We start from the raw sequence: 19,870 nt of genomic DNA, 5'->3' as shown, positions 1-19,870 counted from the left end.
TCCAGCCGGTCTTATTGGCCACCATCATCACGGTGTCTGTAGGCTTTTCTATGGTGACAGTGTGGTATACTGTTCCCCCGCCAAGATTATTAGCTCCCCTCTGGGTGCAGTAAGTCCTGCAAGCAGTAGTCTACTCTTTTGGGACACACTCTTGTTGTTTTATGAGAGAAACTCCAGGTCAAGGTGATGTTCACACGAGTCGTCATGGTGCCCTGTTGCCCCCGGTTATCTCTCTGGATGTTGGAGTTGGAGGGCCTCCTCACTCGAGGTCGGTGTGCCCACGGAGCGAACCCTGCAACTTCAGGGCATGGTTGGTGGTTAGGATCACCACGTGGGGTCCTTTTCCCTTAGGAGGGAGGTGGCCTTTTGGGCTGCTGATTTCCAGGTTTTTAGATACCGCCAGTATCTTGGCCAGATGTGGCAGTGGGCCAAGCCCCTTAGTGACCGTAGTTTATCCTACCTGGATGGCATTCTTGCATTGTTCCATTTCAAGTGGTCCCAGTTTTTGCACTAATTCTCCAATGGCGATTCACCTTTCACCGGGAATGTAAAGGTCAAAGGGTTTAGCTAAATTAGGGAGTTCCAGGGCAAGGGTCTGAATTGACTGCTCTTTCCATTCTTGAAAGGCCACTTCTGGATTCTATTCAAAAGGATCATCATCTTTTCCTTTCAGTGTTTCATATAGAGGCCCAGCTAGTAGACTGTAGTTAGGGATCCAGAAGCAGCAAACCCTGGCCTCCCCAGGAACCCCTAAGCTGTCTTCTAGTTTTAGAAAGGGGTAAGGCTGAAAATGGTTTCTTCCCTTTCCTGGGATGGGCTTCTCTGACCTTCTGTGAGAATGAAGCCCAGGCAGGTCACCGCAGTCTGTGATATTTGAGCTTTTTCTTGGACAACTTCTATCCTTTATTGGCTTGGTAGTTCAGAGGCCTCCTTAGTAGGGCTGGTGATCAGAATGTCGTCTGCATATTGAAGGAGGGTTTCCTTTTCCAGAGGTAGAACTTTTAGGTCTTTAGCTAAGCTTTCCCCAAAGATGGTGTGGGAATTTTTGCACCCTTGGGGCCAGACGGCCCGGAAGTATTGTTTTAGTTGTATGTTGAGTCCTGCCACTCACAAGCCAAAATTTCTTGTGACTCTGGGACTAATGGAATACAAAAGAAGGCATCATTGAAGACTAATACAGAATACCATGTCCTGGTGGTTGGTAGAATGACCAGCAGGGTGTAGGAATTAGGAGCAACTGGAGGTATATCCTCGGTGGCTTCACTGACTGTCCTGACATCCTTTACCAGGTCCCCAGCAGCCCATGGGGCTCTCGTGGTCAGACCAATCCCAGAATATGGAGCTCACCTGGGCAGGTACCCCACCCCCACCCCAGCCCACGGGGCTCTCGTGGTCAGGCCCCTCCCAGGATACAGAGCTACCCTTGCAGGTACCGTGGCAGGGCTGGGCACACAGGAACCGTGCACATAGCCCTCATTGCAGAGCACCCCCAGCTCACCTGTCGCTCAGAGCTGACACAGAGCACCTCAGAGCAGGACTTGAACTAACAAACAGCAGCTGCGACAGGTCTGTGACCCTGGGCATCACTCCGTGAGGCCTCCCTCCACCTGGTCTTCCAGAGACTTCCACTGCACCCGGGGCACCAGGCCTCTGTCTCCAACCACCACCCACCCCTCCTCTCCCTGACTCCTGGGTTCCTCTCATTAGGAGAGGGTTTTCTTGAAGTTGTCTCCCACTCATGGGCCAGATAAAATGATTAGAAAACAAGCCAAAGCTGCAGCCCCTTGTCTATCCTGACTCTCAGGAGCCCACACCTGTTCCTTGGACCTGGCCGGTTCAGCAAGTTCCATTTTCTGCAACTGTGAGCCCCTGAGGGGTGATGATTGGCTGACCTGGGCAGCCTTACCGTGCCGGCCAGCCCTCCCCAGGTGTGCCTGGGTTGAGATCAATATAAATACCACTCCAGGCAGCAAGAGCCCCTGCAGCCGTGCCTGACGCCATTTTCTCTGCCCTGTCAGCAGTCTCGGGGCTGGGCTGGTGGGAGGGAGTGAGAGGCCACGGCTTTGTGGGTGGCCCAGTGTGAGTGGGGCTCTGCTGGACTTTCTGCAGCAGTTGCCAGGCTGCCACCTGCTAAAGAAGAGGATGTGTCACCCATACCTGCTGCTGGAATTTCTCCCTGGGCAGAGGTGAGGAAGGAAAAAAGCAGTGGGGGCAGGGACAGGACGGGTATCTCAGGCAGGGAAATGGAAATCTTCCAGAAGAGCACCCAGGGCCAGGACCATCCTGGCTGGCCTGCAGGCACCAAGTCGGCCGGCATGCTGTCACTCGTGTGGCTCTATGGCCCTTCCTCTAGGCTTTCAAGTCCTTGTATATATTCAGGTGTTTTACCTGGGACGGGTGGGAATAGTTCAGCAGCAACTGGCCTGGGGCTCAGCTCACGTTTACTCACAGATGCCTCGGCACGGTGCCCCAGCTTTGCAATGAGGATGCTTGTTGCGTGGGGGCTGCTGGCTGAATGGGAGACGATTCCCCACCACTGACCAACTTCAGAATTGTTTACAACTGGAGCAAGTGCCCTGATACGGTTTTCCTCTGTGGAACTGGTGGGTTCTGTGTTTTTTTTCTCTTTTTCGTTTTTGGTTCAAGGTAGATTTTATTCCTCTTTTTTGTATTTACAGATATAAGCATGGAAATAATTTATTCATATAAATACATGTATGTGCAGGGAATAATTGTTTTTTCTGTTTTATTTTTTAAATTTTATTTCTTTTTAATTTTGAATTTTATTTTATATTTTTATACAGCAGGTTCTTATTGGTTATCTATTTTATACATATAAATGTATACATGCCAATCCCAGTCTCTCAACTCCTCCCACCACCACCCCCCAACAGCTTTCCCCCCTTGTTGTCCATACGTTTGTTGTCTACATCTGTTGCTCTATTTATGCCTTGCAAAATGGTTAATCTGTACAGTTTTTCTAGGTTCCACATATATGCATGAATATACAAGATTTGTTTTTCTCTTTCTGACTTACTTCACTCTGTATGACAGTCTCTAGATCCATCGACGTCTCTACAAATGACCCAATTTCATTCCTTTTCATGGCTTAGTAATATTCCATTTTATATATGTACCACAGCTTTATGCATTCGTCTGTCTGTGGGCATTTAGGTTGCTTCCATTACCTCGATATTGTAAATAGTGATGCAATGAACATTGCGGTGAATGACTCTTTTTGATTTATGGTTTTGTCTGGGTATATGTCCAGTACTGGGATTGCTGTATCATATGGTAATTCTATTGTTAGTTTCTTAAGAAATTCCATATTGTTCTCCATAATGACTGTATCAATTTATATTCCCAACAATAGTGGAAGAGGGTTCCTTTTCTCCACACCCTTTCCAGCATTTTTTGTTTGTAGATTTTCAATGATGCCTATTCTACCAGGTGTGAGGTGATACCTCATTGTTGAATCCATTTCGTTGAGCAAGGGGTAGCTCTTGTCTATTACATATTTGGCTTATGGAACTGGTATCTGTGCTAATTTCAAACTCTGCTTTTATGCAGCACCCCAACTCACCTTCCCCCTTAAGCAGGCATAAGTTGGTTTTCTAAACTTGAGACCCTGTTCTGTTTTGTAATTCAGTTCATGTGTAGCCAAGTTCACATTCCGTGTATTAGATGATACCTTATGATGTTTCTTTTTCTGTGTGACTTATTTCACTTAGAATCATCGTGCCTCAATCCACTCATTATGCTGGTACGGGCCTGGTGACATAGATTTCATTGCTGAGTGGTATTCTGTTGTACATAAGTACCGCAACTTCTTTATCCATTATTTGCTCTCTGGGATATTTAACTTGTGCCGTAGAAGAGATTCCTGTAAAAAGAGCCGTCCCAAATTTTGGGGTTGCTGTGTCTTTTTGATATTAATTTCCCTAAGCTATAGGACCATAAGTGGAAGTGCCCTAGGCTCTGTTGCTTTGTTTTTTAGATGTTTCAGGAAACACCATACACTTCTCCCGAGTGTCTGTTGGCAATTTACATCCCGCCCATCAGCATAACAAGGCTCCCAGTTCTCCATGGCCTGTCGTGCCTTTCTGGATTTTACACTTTATTCAGATGGCCCTTTTGACCAGGGGGAAGTGAGACTTCATTGTAGTGCAGATTTCCTTTGCAAGCTTGCTTGGTTGGCCAAAAAGTGCGTATGCGTTTTTTCCTGAATATATTCAGGAAAAAACACATACGCCCTTTTTGGCCAAGTGCATCATTGTCGAGTTTCTGACTCTCTTCATATGCTTTCAATGCAATTCCAGTCTACCTCCTGAAATCGGTTTCCTGCAATTCTGCCTTGCTTTCAATGCCTCTTCATAGCCTTACCTCAATATATTTTTTAAAAATAGTTGGCCTTTATAACTCTGCAGGTTTTTGAATTGCAGTGGCCCTTAGCTCCATTTTTTAGCTCTTATTTTTGTGGTCTTGCCCCATAACCACAGGATTCCTTGAAGCCCTATTTTTCTTCTGTGGCACCTTGCTGTGCCTTTGGTTAATTCTTCTTACTGATGTGATATTAGAGTGACATGTGCCCATTGAAACCGCTACAGCTAGTTTCTCACTGGTTCCCCCTATTCCCATTCATCCTCTGCACTAACTGCAGACTGTGCGATACCAGAACTTAAAGGCATTGACTCCATGTGGGGATGTTGTTAGTAAAGCGGCTGGAATGTCGATCCGGAGCCCCAGGAGAGGAAAAATGAGGTGCGTTTTAGAAACCTTTCCCGATCATATGGTATACCAGTCGCTGGGTTTCCCAAGCATGGTTTAGCTGTAGGAAGATTCCCTTCAACCTGGAGTGTTGGGACCCTTGGAATGAGTAGCATGAAGTATTGCATTAAACTTTCGGCAGTTGCTCACCAAAGCTCACCAATCCTCTCAGCCCCAAGTGTCCAGCCTTATGTCTTATCCAGCTGTGGGTTTATATGTGGTCAATCCAGGTTGCATCACAGCCCCTGAGCGAATTTTGTAAGAATTTTTCTCTCTTTCATTGTTTCAGCGTTTTGTTTTTAAAATTTATTTCTATAATGGGGTTAACTCCTTTTCACTGCTGTGTTTGTGCCGCTCTGCACACACTTGATTCCCTTATGGAGATATATCAATACATGGGTTTTAAGATTCTTATTCCTCAGATATATTTCTCTGCGGTGTATAGGGTGTGTTGAGGCCTGTTCATTGAGCAAGGTGTAGATCTTGTCTAATACCTATTTGGTTTATTGAACGGTATCTGTGCTAATTTCAAACTCTGGTTTTATGCATCACCCCACCTCTCCTTTCCCCTTAAGCTGACATAAGTGTGATTTCTAAATGTGAGACACTGTTCTGTTCTGTAATTCATTTCTTGTGCAGCCATATTTACCCTCCCTCTATAAGTGATATCTTATGATATGTTTCTTTTTCTGTTTGACTTATTTCAAGTAGTATTATCGGACCTAAATCCACTCTTTATCCTTCTACTAGCCTTATTACATTGATTTCATGGTGAAGAGATATTCCATTGTACATAAGTACCACATCTTCTTTATCTATTGTTCTCTTTCCTGGGATATTTAAGGTGTACTGAAGTTGAGGTTCTTGTAAACAGAGTAGCCCTAAACTGTGGTGTGCTTGTGTCTTGTTGATTTTTAGACTTCCCTAGATATACTCCCATGATTGGAAGTGTCCTATGCTCTGTAGCTCTGTTTTTTAGATGATTTAGGAACCACCATACACTTCTCCAGAGTGGCTCTCGGCAGTTCACACACTGCCCATCAGCGTATAAAGGCTCCCTGTTCTCCATGGCCTGTCCTGCATTTCTGGTTTTTACAATTTTTTAGGATGGCCCTTTTGACCGGTGGGAAGTGAGACTTCTTTGTTGTGCACATTTGCATTGCTTGCTTGCTTCGTTGCCCATAAAGTGCGTATGCGTTTTTTCCTGATTATATCCAGGAAAAAACGCATACGCCCTTTTGGGCCAACTGCATCATTGTCGAAATTCTGCCGCTTTTCATGTGCGTTAAAGACGAGTCCAATCTATCTCTTGAAATCTGTTTCTTGCAATTCTGTCTTGCATTCAGATCCTCTTCTTTGCCTTACCTCAACATATTTTTGGACGTTAGTTTTCATTTATAACTCTGCAGGTTTGTGAATTGCAGTGACCCTGAGCTCCATTTTTTAAGTTGCTCTTTTGTGAGCTGGCCTCAAACCCGCAGGATTGCTTCAGGCCCTATTTTGGCTCCGGCGAGGCAGGCTGAGCCTTTCTTTAATTCTTATTCTTAATGGGAAATTAGAGTGATATGTGCCCGTCCAAACCCCTACAACTCTTCTCTCATTGGTTCCCCCTCTTCCCGTTCATCCTCCTCACAATTTGCAAAATGTGTGAAACAGAAGTTTAAATGTGCTGATTCTCCAAGTGGGGAGATTCTAAGTAGCGTGGCTGGAATGGTGAACAGGAGCACCAGGAGAGGATAAATGAGGTGCATTTTAGACACATCTCCCGATCACATGGTGTACAGTCCTCTGGGTTTTCCATGCATGTTTTAGCTGTAGGAAGATCCCTTGAACCTGCAGATTTGGGACCCATTCAATGGGTCCCAGGTAGTATTACTTTAAAGGGTGTGCATTTCCTCACCCAACCTCACATTTCTCTTAGCGCAAACAGTTTCCAGCCTTATGTCTCATCCTGCTGTGGGTCTAGATGTGTTCAATCCATGTTGCATCACCGTCCCTGAGGAAAAGTTGTAAGAGGTTTTCTCTGTCTCTCTGTCGTTTATTTTTTTCAATTTATTACTATATTGGTTACAGCTGATTTTCAAAGCTCTGTTTCTTGCTGCTGTACATCCACTTGATTCACGTACAGAGAGACATCAATAAATTCTTTTTCAGATTCTTACCAGTCGTATATATTCTTTTCCGGTGACTTGAGTGTGCTGAGTGCAGTTCTTTTAGCTACCGTGTAGGCCTTGTTGATTATCAGTTTGGTATTTGGAATGGTATCTTTGCTAATTTCAACCTCCTGGATGATGCCTCACCCCTCCCCACCTTTCCCGTTTAGCAGCCTTATGCGTGTTTTCTACATATTTGACTATGTTTTTGTTTTGTAATTTATTTCATGTGTAGCCATTTTGGATTCCACCTTTAAGTGATATCTTATGATATGTGTCTTTTTCTTTTTGAATTCTGTCACTTAGAATGATCATACGTAACTCCTCCGGAGTTGTTACAACTGGCCATATTTCATTGATTTCCAGGCTGAATAATATTCCACTCTACCTAAGTACCACATCTCTATCCATTTTTTCCCTCCAGAGACATTTAAGTTATATCCTAGTCGAGGATCTTTTAAACAGAGAGGGGGTAAACATTGGGGTGCCTGTGTCCTCTCGATTTTTGTTTTTCCCAAGATATACGCCCATGAGTGCAAGTGCCCTATGCTCTGTAGCTCATTTTTTAGATGCTTTAGTAAACACAATACACTTCTCCAGAATGGCCGTTGGCAATATACATTTCCACTATAAGTCTCACAGGGCTCCCTCTTCTCGTTGCCCTGTCCTGCATTTCTGTTGTTTACGCTTTATGAGGATGGCTCTTCTGACTGATGCAAAGTGATATCTTTTGTAGTATTGACTTCCAGTGCCCACCTGTTTGGTTGGCTAAAAAAGTGTATGCCCTTTTCTTGAATATATACAGAAAAGAACGCATACACCCTTTTTGGCCAACTGCAATGTTGGCAATGTTCAGCTCCTTTTCTTGTGCTTAATGGCGAGTCCTTTCTACCTCCTCAAATCCCTTTCCTGCCATTCTCCCTTGCTTACAAGTCCTTTTCTCTGACTTTCCTCAAGACATTTTTCAGTGATGGATATTTTCAACTCTGCAGTTTTGTGAATTTTACTGCCCCTGAGTTCCATTGTTCAACTCGTGTTTATGGGAACTGGCCACAAAGCAGCGGGATTTCCTCAGGCCCTATACTGTTTCCATGGGCAACCCTAGCCTTTGGTCAATTCGTCTTCCTGATTGGAAATTAGAGTGACATGTGCCTGTCTGAACACCTAGGACTTGTCTCTCATTGTTCCTCATCCTTCCGCTTCATCCTCTGGACAAATTCCAAACTGTACGCAACAGGATGTTGACAGTGCTGACATCTCCAAGTGGGGAGACTGTTAGTAAAGACGCTGGAGGGGTGAACCCGAGCACCAGGAGATGAGGAGATGAGATGCCTTTTCCAAACTCTTCCCGATCAGACGGTATACCATCCTCTGGGTGTGACAGACATGTTTTAGCAGTAGGAAGAGTCCCATTCATGTAAGGAGAACACCAGGGCTTTTTCAAAATCAGTGTCTCCCCGAAACCCTAACTGGGGAAGTTTTTAAGCTACGGCTACACATATGTTCATTAAGGGCCTTGGGAAGTAAGCAGAGTCCAAACTTTAGATGATTGAAGTCTTCAGGGTCAGAAGCACTCACCACCAGCTTCCCTTAGGCTACACTTTAACTGTCATTGATAGATGATGTCAATAAAAATATCTATTCTTTTTCAGATTATTTCCCCTTATAGGTTATTGCAAAATGTTGAGTGTAGTTCCCTGTGCTATACAGTAGTTCCTTGTTGATGATCTATTTTATACATAGCAGTGTGTATGTGTTCATTCCAAACTGTTAATTTATCCCTCCTCCCACCTTTCCCCTTTGGTAATAATAAATTATAAGATTTTATACTTCTCAGAAATGGGGGAGCTGAAAGAGAGGTATCATTTTCAATGGAAAAGCATTTAAAACAAGATTGAAGGTTTAACCAAGATTATTAGATGTACATCCTTGGAAAGAAATCACTTCGTTTCTCTAATATTGACCTGACAAATAAGACAAACCTTTTCACTGAACTTGCTTATAAAAAGTGATGGAAATATCAAATGGAAGTGTTAAAAGCATCTTATTTTACCCGAGCCTTATACACTGTTCTATGTTAACTACAGTTTGGCTCACACATCTGTTCATTGAGGTTACAATAGTCTCAATTTCTGTTACTGATCCTCCAGAGTGGACCCCAACAAGTGTCCCCCTGCCCAGTGTCATTGGGGCCAACAGATCGAGACTGAGTTTGGTTCACAAGCAAAGGAAACTTTATATTTTGATCAGAGAATGGAGAGGTGAGAGCATGCACTACCCCGTGGGCTGTGGGCTGGGCTGCTGTGTAGAGATCCTGTCAGAGTCAGTGGGAGGGAGGGAGGCGGCGGAGCTCTCGAGGGCCGGGTTGGCTGTAGCTCAGGCTCTATATCGTGGAGTCTGCACTGGGCCCCAGGAGCTGAGGTGTCGACCCAGCCATTCTGCACTAGGAAATCTGGTCTGAAGTGCCGGGTGTGGAACCTCTGCATGCGGGACCCTAGGAGCACGTGAAATTAGACAAAGCACAAAGGATAAAAAAGGTTAGACTTGACTTTATTGCCCAGATTCTATTTTTATCTCCCAGGGATTTTTAATGGGCTTTGCTGGGGACAAACCCCTCCTCTGCCTTTTGTCCCGTTCCTCATTCTTGGAGTGCTGAGGGTGCAGACCCTTCTTCTGTAACTGCTGAGTGCTGAGTTGGGAGCCCTCATACCCTGGGGCGAGGGTCAGAGCTTCTCCCCAGCAGCCTCCCGGTGACGTTGATTGTCCCCAGGACCCCTGCCTCCCTGCTCGTCCACCTGAGCACCAGCATTGGAAGTGTTATAGATTCTAATGACCTTTAAGGGTCCAGGAAAGAGATGTGCAGAGACGCTGTGGGGGCCGGTTTCACCCCGCCCCACATTTGTTCGGCCACCTTAGGCTGACCGTCTCTGCCAGCCTAGATGCTCTGACCAGTAGTCTGCGCTTTCTTCAATTAGGCCCCTGAATTAACGTACAAACAGCACCAGGTGTCAGAGCCCTGCCCGCTCAACTCCCAGACAGTCCAGGGTCAGTGGTGATCAAGGACCATGATGGCTACTGAGTCAACAGCCTTTTGAAGTAAACAGGAGTCCAGCCGGTCTTATTGGCCACCATCATCACGGTGTCTGTAGGCTTTTCTATGGTGACAGTGTGGTATACTGTTCCCCCGCCAAGATTATTAGCTCCCCTCTGGGTGCAGTAAGTCCTGCAAGCAGTAGTCTACTCTTTTGGGACACACTCTTGTTGTTTTATGAGAGAAACTCCAGGTCAAGTGATGTTCACACGAGTCGTCATGGTGCCCTGTTGCCCCCGGTTATCTCTCTGGATGTTGGAGTCGGAGGGCCTCCTCACTCGAGGTCGGTGTGCCCACGGAGCGAACCCTGCAACTTCAGGGCATGGTTGGTGGTTAGGATCACCACGTGGGGTCCTTTTCCCTTAGGAGGGAGGTGGCCTTTTGGGCTGCTGATTTCCAGGTTTTTAGATACCGCCAGTATCTTGGCCAGATGTGGCAGTGGGCCAAGCCCCTTAGTGACCGTAGTTTATCCTACCTGGATGGCATTCTTGCATTGTTCCATTTCAAGTGGTCCCAGTTTTTGCACTAATTCTCCAATGGCGATTCACCTTTCACCGGGAATGTAAAGGTCAAAGGGTTTAGCTAAATTAGGGAGTTCCAGGGCAAGGGTCTGAATTGACTGCTCTTTCCATTCTTGAAAGGCCACTTCTGGATTCTATTCAAAAGGATCATCATCTTTTCCTTTCAGTGTTTCATATAGAGGCCCAGCTAGTAGACTGTAGTTAGGGATCCAGAAGCAGCAAACCCTGGCCTCCCCAGGAACCCCTAAGCTGTCTTCTAGTTTTAGAAAGGGGTAAGGCTGAAAATGGTTTCTTCCCTTTCCTGGGATGGGCTTCTCTGACCTTCTGTGAGAATGAAGCCCAGGCAGGTCACCGCAGTCTGTGATATTTGAGCTTTTTCTTGGACAACTTCTATCCTTTATTGGCTTGGTAGTTCAGAGGCCTCCTTAGTAGGGCTGGTGATCAGAATGTCGTCTGCATATTGAAGGAGGGTTTCCTTTTCCAGAGGTAGAACTTTTAGGTCTTTAGCTAAGCTTTCCCCAAAGATGGTGTGGGAATTTTTGCACCCTTGGGGCCAGACGGCCCGGAAGTATTGTTTTAGTTGTATGTTGAGTCCTGCCACTCACAAGCCAAAATTTCTTGTGACTCTGGGACTAATGGAATACAAAAGAAGGCATCATTGAAGACTAATACAGACTACCATGTCCTGGTGGTTGGTAGAATGACCAGCAGGGTGTAGGAATTAGGAGCAACTGGAGGTATATCCTCGGTGGCTTCACTGACTGTCCTGACATCCTTTACCAGGTCCCCAGTGGCCCATGGGGCTCTCGTGGTCAGACCAATCCCAGAATATGGAGCTCACCTGGGCAGGTACCCCACCCCCACCCCAGCCCACGGGGCTCTCGTGGTCAGGCCCCTCCCAGGATACAGAGCTACCCTTGCAGGTACCGTGGCAGGGCTGGGCACACAGGAACCGTGCACATAGCCCTCATTGCAGAGCACCCCCAGCTCACCTGTCGCTCAGAGCTGACACAGAGCACCTCAGAGCAGGACTTGAACTAACAAACAGCAGCTGCGACAGGTCTGTGACCCTGGGCATCACTCCGTGAGGCCTCCCTCCACCTGGTCTTCCAGAGACTTCCACTGCACCCGGGGCACCAGGCCTCTGTCTCCAACCACCACCCACCCCTCCTCTCCCTGACTCCTGGGTTCCTCTCATTAGGAGAGGGTTTTCTTGAAGTTGTCTCCCACTCATGGGCCAGATAAAATGATTAGAAAACAAGCCAAAGCTGCAGCCCCTTGTCTATCCTGACTCTCAGGAGCCCACACCTGTTCCTTGGACCTGGCCGGTTCAGCAAGTTCCATTTTCTGCAACTGTGAGCCCCTGAGGGGTGATGATTGGCTGACCTGGGCAGCCTTACCGTGCCGGCCAGCCCTCCCCAGGTGTGCCTGGGTTGAGATCAATATAAATACCACTCCAGGCAGCAAGAGCCCCTGCAGCCGTGCCTGACGCCATTTTCTCTGCCCTGTCAGCAGTCTCGGGGCTGGGCTGGTGGGAGGGAGTGAGAGGCCACGGCTTTGTGGGTGGCCCAGTGTGAGTGGGGCTCTGCTGGACTTTCTGCAGCAGTTGCCAGGCTGCCACCTGCTAAAGAAGAGGATGTGTCACCCATACCTGCTGCTGGAATTTCTCCCTGGGCAGAGGTGAGGAAGGAAAAAAGCAGTGGGGGCAGGGACAGGACGGGTATCTCAGGCAGGGAAATGGAAATCTTCCAGAAGAGCACCCAGGGCCAGGACCATCCTGGCTGGCCTGCAGGCACCAAGTCGGCCGGCATGCTGTCACTCGTGTGGCTCTATGGCCCTTCCTCTAGGCTTTCAAGTCCTTGTATATATTCAGGTGTTTTACCTGGGACGGGTGGGAATAGTTCAGCAGCAACTGGCCTGGGGCTCAGCTCACGTTTACTCACAGATGCCTCGGCACGGTGCCCCAGCTTTGCAATGAGGACGCTTGTTGCGTGGGGGCTGCTGGCTGAATGGGAGACGATTCCCCACCACTGACCAACTTCAGAATTGTTTACAACTGGAGCAAGTGCCCTGATACGGTTTTCCTCTGTGTAACTGGTGGGTTCTGTGTTTTTTTTCTCTTTTTCGTTTTTGGTTCAAGGTAGATTTTATTCCTCTTTTTTGTATTTACAGATATAAGCATGGAAATAATTTATTCATATAAATACATGTATGTGCAGGGAATAATTGTTTTTTCTGTTTTATTTTTTAAATTTTATTTCTTTTTAATTTTGAATTTTATTTTATATTTTTATACAGCAGGTTCTTATTGGTTATCTATTTTATACATATAAATGTATACATGCCAATCCCAGTCTCTCAACTCCTCCCACCACCACCCCCCCAACAGCTTTCCCCCCTTGTTGTCCATACGTTTGTTGTCTACATCTGTTGCTCTATTTATGCCTTGCAAAATGGTTAATCTGTACAGTTTTTCTAGGTTCCACATATATGCATGAATATACAAGATTTGTTTTTCTCTTTCTGACTTACTTCACTCTGTATGACAGTCTCTAGATCCATCGACGTCTCTACAAATGACCCAATTTCATTCCTTTTCATGGCTTAGTAATATTCCATTTTATATATGTACCACAGCTTTATGCATTCGTCTGTCTGTGGGCATTTAGGTTGCTTCCATTACCTCGATATTGTAAATAGTGATGCAATGAACATTGCGGTGAATGACTCTTTTTGATTTATGGTTTTGTCTGGGTATATGTCCAGTACTGGGATTGCTGTATCATATGGTAATTCTATTGTTAGTTTCTTAAGAAATTCCATATTGTTCTCCATAATGACTGTATCAATTTATATTCCCAACAATAGTGGAAGAGGGTTCCTTTTCTCCACACCCTTTCCAGCATTTTTTGTTTGTAGATTTTCAATGATGCCTATTCTACCAGGTGTGAGGTGATACCTCATTGTTGAATCCATTTCGTTGAGCAAGGGGTAGCTCTTGTCTATTACATATTTGGCTTATGGAATGGTATCTGTGCTAATTTCAAACTCTGCTTTTATGCAGCACCCCAACTCACCTTCCCCCTTAAGCAGGCATAAGTTGGTTTTCTAAACTTGAGACCCTGTTCTGTTTTGTAATTCAGTTCATGTGTAGCCAAGTTCACATTCCGTGTATTAGATGATACCTTATGATGTTTCTTTTTCTGTGTGACTTATTTCAGCTTAGAATCATCATACCTGCAATCCACTCATTATGCTGCTACGGGCCTGATGACATAGATTTCATTGCTGAGTGATATTGCTTTGTACAGTAAGTACCACAACTTCTTTATCCATTATTTACTCTCTGCGATATTGAACTTGTACCGTAAACGAGGTTCTTGTAAAAAGAGCCGTCCCAAACTTTGGGGTGGCTGTGTCTTTTTGATATTAATTTCCCTAAGCTATAGGACCATAAGTGGAAGTGCCCTAGGCTCTGTTGCTTTGTTTTTTAGATGTTTCAGGAAACACCATACACTTCTCCAGAGTGTCTGTTGGCAATTTACATCCCGCCCATCAGCATAACAAGGCTCCCAGTTCTCCATGGCCTGTCCTGCCTTTCTGGATTTTACACTTTATTCAGATGGCCCTTTTGACCAGGGGGAAGTGAGACTTCATTGTAGTGCAGATTTCCTTTGCAAGCTTGCTTGGTTGGCCAAAAAGTGCGTATGCGTTTTTTCCTGAATATATTCAGGAAAAAACACATACGCCCTTTTTGGCCAAGTGCATCATTGTCGAGTTTCTGACTCTCTTCATATGCTTTCAATGCAATTCCAGTCTACCTCCTGAAATCGGTTTCCTGCAATTCTGCCTTGCTTTCAATGCCTCTTCATAGCCTTACCTCAATATATTTTTTAAAAATAGTTGGCCTTTATAACTCTGCAGGTTTTTGAATTGCAGTGGCCCTTAGCTCCATTTTTTAGCTCTTATTTTTGTGGTCTTGCCCCATAACCACAGGATTCCTTGAAGCCCTATTTTTCTTCTGGGGCACCTTGCTGTGCCTTTGGTTAATTCTTCTTACTGATGTGATATTAGAGTGACATGTGCCCATTGAAACCGCTACAGCTAGTTTCTCACTGGTTCCCCCTATTCCCATTCATCCTCTGCACTAACTGCAGACTGTGCGATACCAGAACTTAAAGGCATTGACTCCATGTGGGGATGTTGTTAGTAAAGCGGCTGGAATGTCGATCCGGAGCCCCAGGAGAGGAAAAATGAGGTGCGTTTTAGAAACCTTTCCCGATCATATGGTATACCAGTCGCTGGGTTTCCCAAGCATGGTTTAGCTGTAGGAAGATTCCCTTCAACCTGGAGTGTTGGGACCCTTGGAATGAGTAGCATGAAGTATTGCATTAAACTTTCGGCAGTTGCTCACCAAAGCTCACCAATCCTCTCAGCCCCAAGTGTCCAGCCTTATGTCTTATCCAGCTGTGGGTTTATATGTGGTCAATCCAGGTTGCATCACAGCCCCTGAGCGAATTTTGTAAGAATTTTTCTCTCTTTCATTGTTTCAGCGTTTTGTTTTTAAAATTTATTTCTATAATGGGGTTTAGCTCCTTTTCACTGCTGTGTTTGTGCCGCTCTGCACACACTTGATTCCCTTATGGAGATATATCAATACATGGGTTTTAAGATTCTTATTCCTCAGATATATTTCTCTGCGGTGTATAGGGTGTGTTGAGGCCTGTTCATTGAGCAAGGTGTAGATCTTGTCTAATACCTATTTGGTTTATTGAACGGTATCTGTGCTAATTTCAAACTCTGGTTTTATGCATCACCCCACCTCTCCTTTCCCCTTAAGCTGACATAAGTGTGTTTTCTAAATGTGAGACACTGTTCTGTTCTGTAATTCATTTCTTGTGCAGCCATATTTACCCTCCCTCTATAAGTGATATCTTATGACATGTTTCTTTTTCTGTTTGACTTATTTCAAGTAGTATTATCGGACCTAAATCCACTCTTTATCCTTCTACTAGCCTTATTACATTGATTTCATGGTGAAGAGATATTCCATTGTACATAAGTACCACATCTTCTTTATCCATTGTTCTCTTTCCTGGGATATTTAAGGTGTACTGAAGTTGAGGTTCTTGTAAACAGAGTAGCCCTAAACTGTGGTGTGCTTGTGTCTTGTTGATTTTTAGACTTCCCTAGATATACTCCCATGATTGGAAGTGTCCTATGCTCTGTAGCTCTGTTTTTTAGATGATTTAGGAACCACCATACACTTCTCCAGAGTGGCTCTCGGCAGTTCACACACTGCCCATCAGCGTATAAAGGCTCCCTGTTCTCCATGGCCTGTCCTGCATTTCTGGTTTTTACAATTTTTTAGGATGGCCCTTTTGACCGGTGGGAAGTGAGACTTCTTTGTTGTGCACATTTGCATTGCTTGCTTGCTTCGTTGCCCATAAAGTGCGTATGCGTTTTTTCCTGGATATAATCAGGAAAAAACGCATACGCCCTTTTGGGCCAACTGCATCATTGTCGAAATTCTGCCGCTTTTCATGTGCGTTAAAGACGAGTCCAATCTATCTCTTGAAATCTGTTTCTTGCAATTCTGTCTTGCATTCAGATCCTCTTCTTTGCCTTACCTCAACATATTTTTGGACGTTAGTTTTCATTTATAACTCTGCAGGTTTGTGAATTGCAGTGACCCTGAGCTCCATTTTTTAAGTTGCTCTTTTGTGAGCTGGCCTCAAACCCGCAGGATTGCTTCAGGCCCTATTTTGGCTCCGGCGAGGCAGGCTGAGCCTTTCTTTAATTCTTATTCTTAATGGGAAATTAGAGTGATATGTGCCCGTCCAAACCCCTACAACTCTTCTCTCATTGGTTCCCCCTCTTCCCGTTCATCCTCCTCACAATTTGCAAAATGTGTGAAACAGAAGTTTCAATGTGCTGATTCTCCAAGTGGGGAGATTCTAAGTAGCGTGGCTGGAATGGTGAACAGGAGCACCAGGAGAGGATAAATGAGGTGCATTTTAGACACATCTCCCGATCACATGGTGTACAGTCCTCTGGGTTTTCCATGCATGTTTTAGCTGTAGGAAGATCCCTTGAACCTGCAGATTTGGGACCCATTGAATGGGTACCAGGTAGTATTACTTTAAAGGGTGTGCATTTCCTCACCCAACCTCACATTTCTCTTAGCGCAAACAGTTTCCAGCCTTATGTCTCATCCTGCTGTGGGTCTAGATGTGTTCAATCCATGTTGCATCACCGTCCCTGAGGAAAAGTTGTAAGAGGTTTTCTCTGTCTCTCTGTCGTTTATTTTTTTCAATTTATTACTATATTGGTTACAGCTGATTTTCAAAGCTCTGTTTCTTGCTGCTGTACATCCACTTGATTCACGTACAGAGAGACATCAATAAATTCTTTTTCAGATTCTTACCAGTCGTATATATTCTTTTCCGGTGACTTGAGTGTGCTGAGTGCAGTTCTTTTAGCTACCGTGTAGGCCTTGTTGATTATCAGTTTGGTATTTGGAATGGTATCTTTGCTAATTTCAACCTCCTGGATGATGCCTCACCCCTCCCCACCTTTCCCGTTTAGCAGCCTTATGCGTGTTTTCTACATATTTGACTATGTTTTTGTTTTGTAATTTATTTCATGTGTAGCCATTTTGGATTCCACCTTTAAGTGATATCTTATGATATGTGTCTTTTTCTTTTTGAATTCTGTCACTTAGAATGATCATACGTAACTCCTCCGGAGTTGTTACAACTGGCCATATTTCATTGATTTCCAGGCTGAATAATATTCCACTCTACCTAAGTACCACATCTCTATCCATTTTTTCCCTCCAGAGACATTTAAGTTATATCCTAGTCGAGGATCTTTTAAACAGAGAGGGGGTAAACATTGGGGTGCCTGTGTCCTCTCGATTTTTGTTTTTCCCAAGATATACGCCCATGAGTGCAAGTGCCCTATGCTCTGTAGCTCATTTTTTAGATGCTTTAGTAAACACAATACACTTCTCCAGAATGGCCGTTGGCAATATACATTTCCACTATAAGTCTCACAGGGCTCCCTCTTCTCGTTGCCCTGTCCTGCATTTCTGTTGTTTACGCTTTATGAGGATGGCTCTTCTGACTGATGCGAAGTGATATCTTTTGTAGTATTGACTTCCAGTGCCCACCTGTTTGGTTGGCTAAAAATGTGTATGCCCTTTTCTTGAATATATACAGAAAAGAACGCATACACCCTTTTTGGCCAACTGCAATGTTGGCAATGTTCAGCTCCTTTTCTTGTGCTTAATGGCGAGTCCTTTCTACCTCCTCAAATCCCTTTCCTGCCATTCTCCCTTGCTTACAAGTCCTTTTCTCTGACTCTCCTCAAGACATTTTTCAGTGATGGATATTTTCAACTCTGCAGTTTTGTGAATTTTACTGCCCCTGAGTTCCATTGTTCAACTCGTGTTTATGGGAACTGGCCACAAAGCAGCGGGATTTCCTCAAGCCCTATACTGTTTCCATGGGCAACCCTAGCCTTTGGTCAATTCGTCTTCCTGATTGGAAATTAGAGTGACATGTGCCTGTCTGAACACCTAGGACTTGTCTCTCATTGTTCCTCATCCTTCCGCTTCATCCTCTGGACAAATTCCAAACTGTACGCAACAGGATGTTGACAGTGCTGACATCTCCAAGTGGGGAGACTGTTAGTAAAGACGCTGGAGGGGTGAACCCGAGCACCAGGAGATGAGGAGATGAGATGCCTTTTCCAAACTCTTCCCGATCAGACGGTATACCATCCTCTGGGTGTGACAGACATGTTTTAGCAGTAGGAAGAGTCCCATTCATGTAAGGAGAACACCAGGGCTTTTTCAAAATCAGTGTCTCCCCGAAACCCAAACTGGGGAAGTTTTTAAGCTACGGCTACACATATGTTCATTAAGGGCCTTGGGAAGTAGGCAGAGTCCAAACTTTAGATGATTGAAGTCTTCAGGGTCAGAAGCACTCACCACCAGCTTCCCTTAGGCTACACTTTAACTGTCATTGATAGATGATGTCAATAAAAATATCTATTCTTTTTCAGATTATTTCCCCTTATAGGTTATTGCAAAATGTTGAGTGTAGTTCCCTGTGCTATACAGTAGTTCCTTGTTGATGATCTATTTTATACATAGCAGTGTGTATGTGTTCATTCCAAACTGTTAATTTATCCCTCCTCCCACCTTTCCCCTTTGGTAATAATAAATTATAAGATTTTATACTTCTCAGAAATGGGGGAGCTGAAAGAGAGGTATCATTTTCAATGGAAAAGCATTTAAAAGAAGATTGAAGGTTTAACCAAGATTATTAGATGTACATCCTTGGAAAGAAATCACTTCGTTTCTCTAATATTGACCTGACAAATAAGACAAACCTTTTCACTGAACTTGCTTATAAAAAGTGATGGAAATATCAAATGGAAGTGTTAAAAACATCTTATTTTACCCGAGCCTTATACACTGTTCTATGTTAACTACAGTTTGGCTCACACATCTGTTCATTGAGGTTACAATAGTCTCAATTTCTGTTACTGATCCTCCAGAGTGGACCCCAACAAGTGTCCCCCTGCCCAGTGTCATTGGGGCCAACAGATCGAGACTGAGTTTGGTTCACAAGCAAAGGAAACTTTATATTTTGATCAGAGAATGGAGAGGTGAGAGCATGCACTACCCCGTGGGCTGTGGGCTGGGCTGCTGTGTAGAGATCCTGTCAGAGTCAGTGGGAGGGAGGGAGGCGGCGGAGCTCTCGAGGGCCGGGTTGGCTGTAGCTCAGGCTCTATATCGTGGAGTCTGCACTGGGCCCCAGGAGCTGAGGTGTCGACCCAGCCATTCTGCACTAGGAAATCTGGTCTGAAGTGCCGGGTGTGGAACCTCTGCATGCGGGACCCTAGGAGCACGTGAAATTAGACAAAGCACAAAGGATAAAAAAGGTTAGACTTGACTTTATTGCCCAGATTCTATTTTTATCTCCCAGGGATTTTTAATGGGCTTTGCTGGGGACAAACCCCTCCTCTGCCTTTTGTCCCGTTCCTCATTCTTGGAGTGCTGAGGGTGCAGACCCTTCTTCTGTAACTGCTGAGTGCTGAGTTGGGAGCCCTCATACCCTGGGGCGAGGGTCAGAGCTTCTCCCCAGCAGCCTCCCGGTGACGTTGATTGTCCCCAGGACCCCTGCCTCCCTGCTCGTCCACCTGAGCACCAGCATTGGAAGTGTTATAGATTCTAATGACCTTTAAGGGTCCAGGAAAGAGATGTGCAGAGACGCTGTGGGGGCCGGTTTCACCCCGCCCCACATTTGTTCGGCCACCTTAGGCTG

This window comes from Tursiops truncatus, unplaced genomic scaffold (assembly GCF_011762595.2).
Source record: "Tursiops truncatus isolate mTurTru1 unplaced genomic scaffold, mTurTru1.mat.Y mat_scaffold_95_arrow_ctg1, whole genome shotgun sequence".
NCBI lineage: Eukaryota > Metazoa > Chordata > Mammalia > Artiodactyla > Delphinidae > Tursiops > Tursiops truncatus.
The sequence above is the reverse complement of the archived record's forward strand: the minus strand, read 5'-3'. Positions refer to the sequence as shown.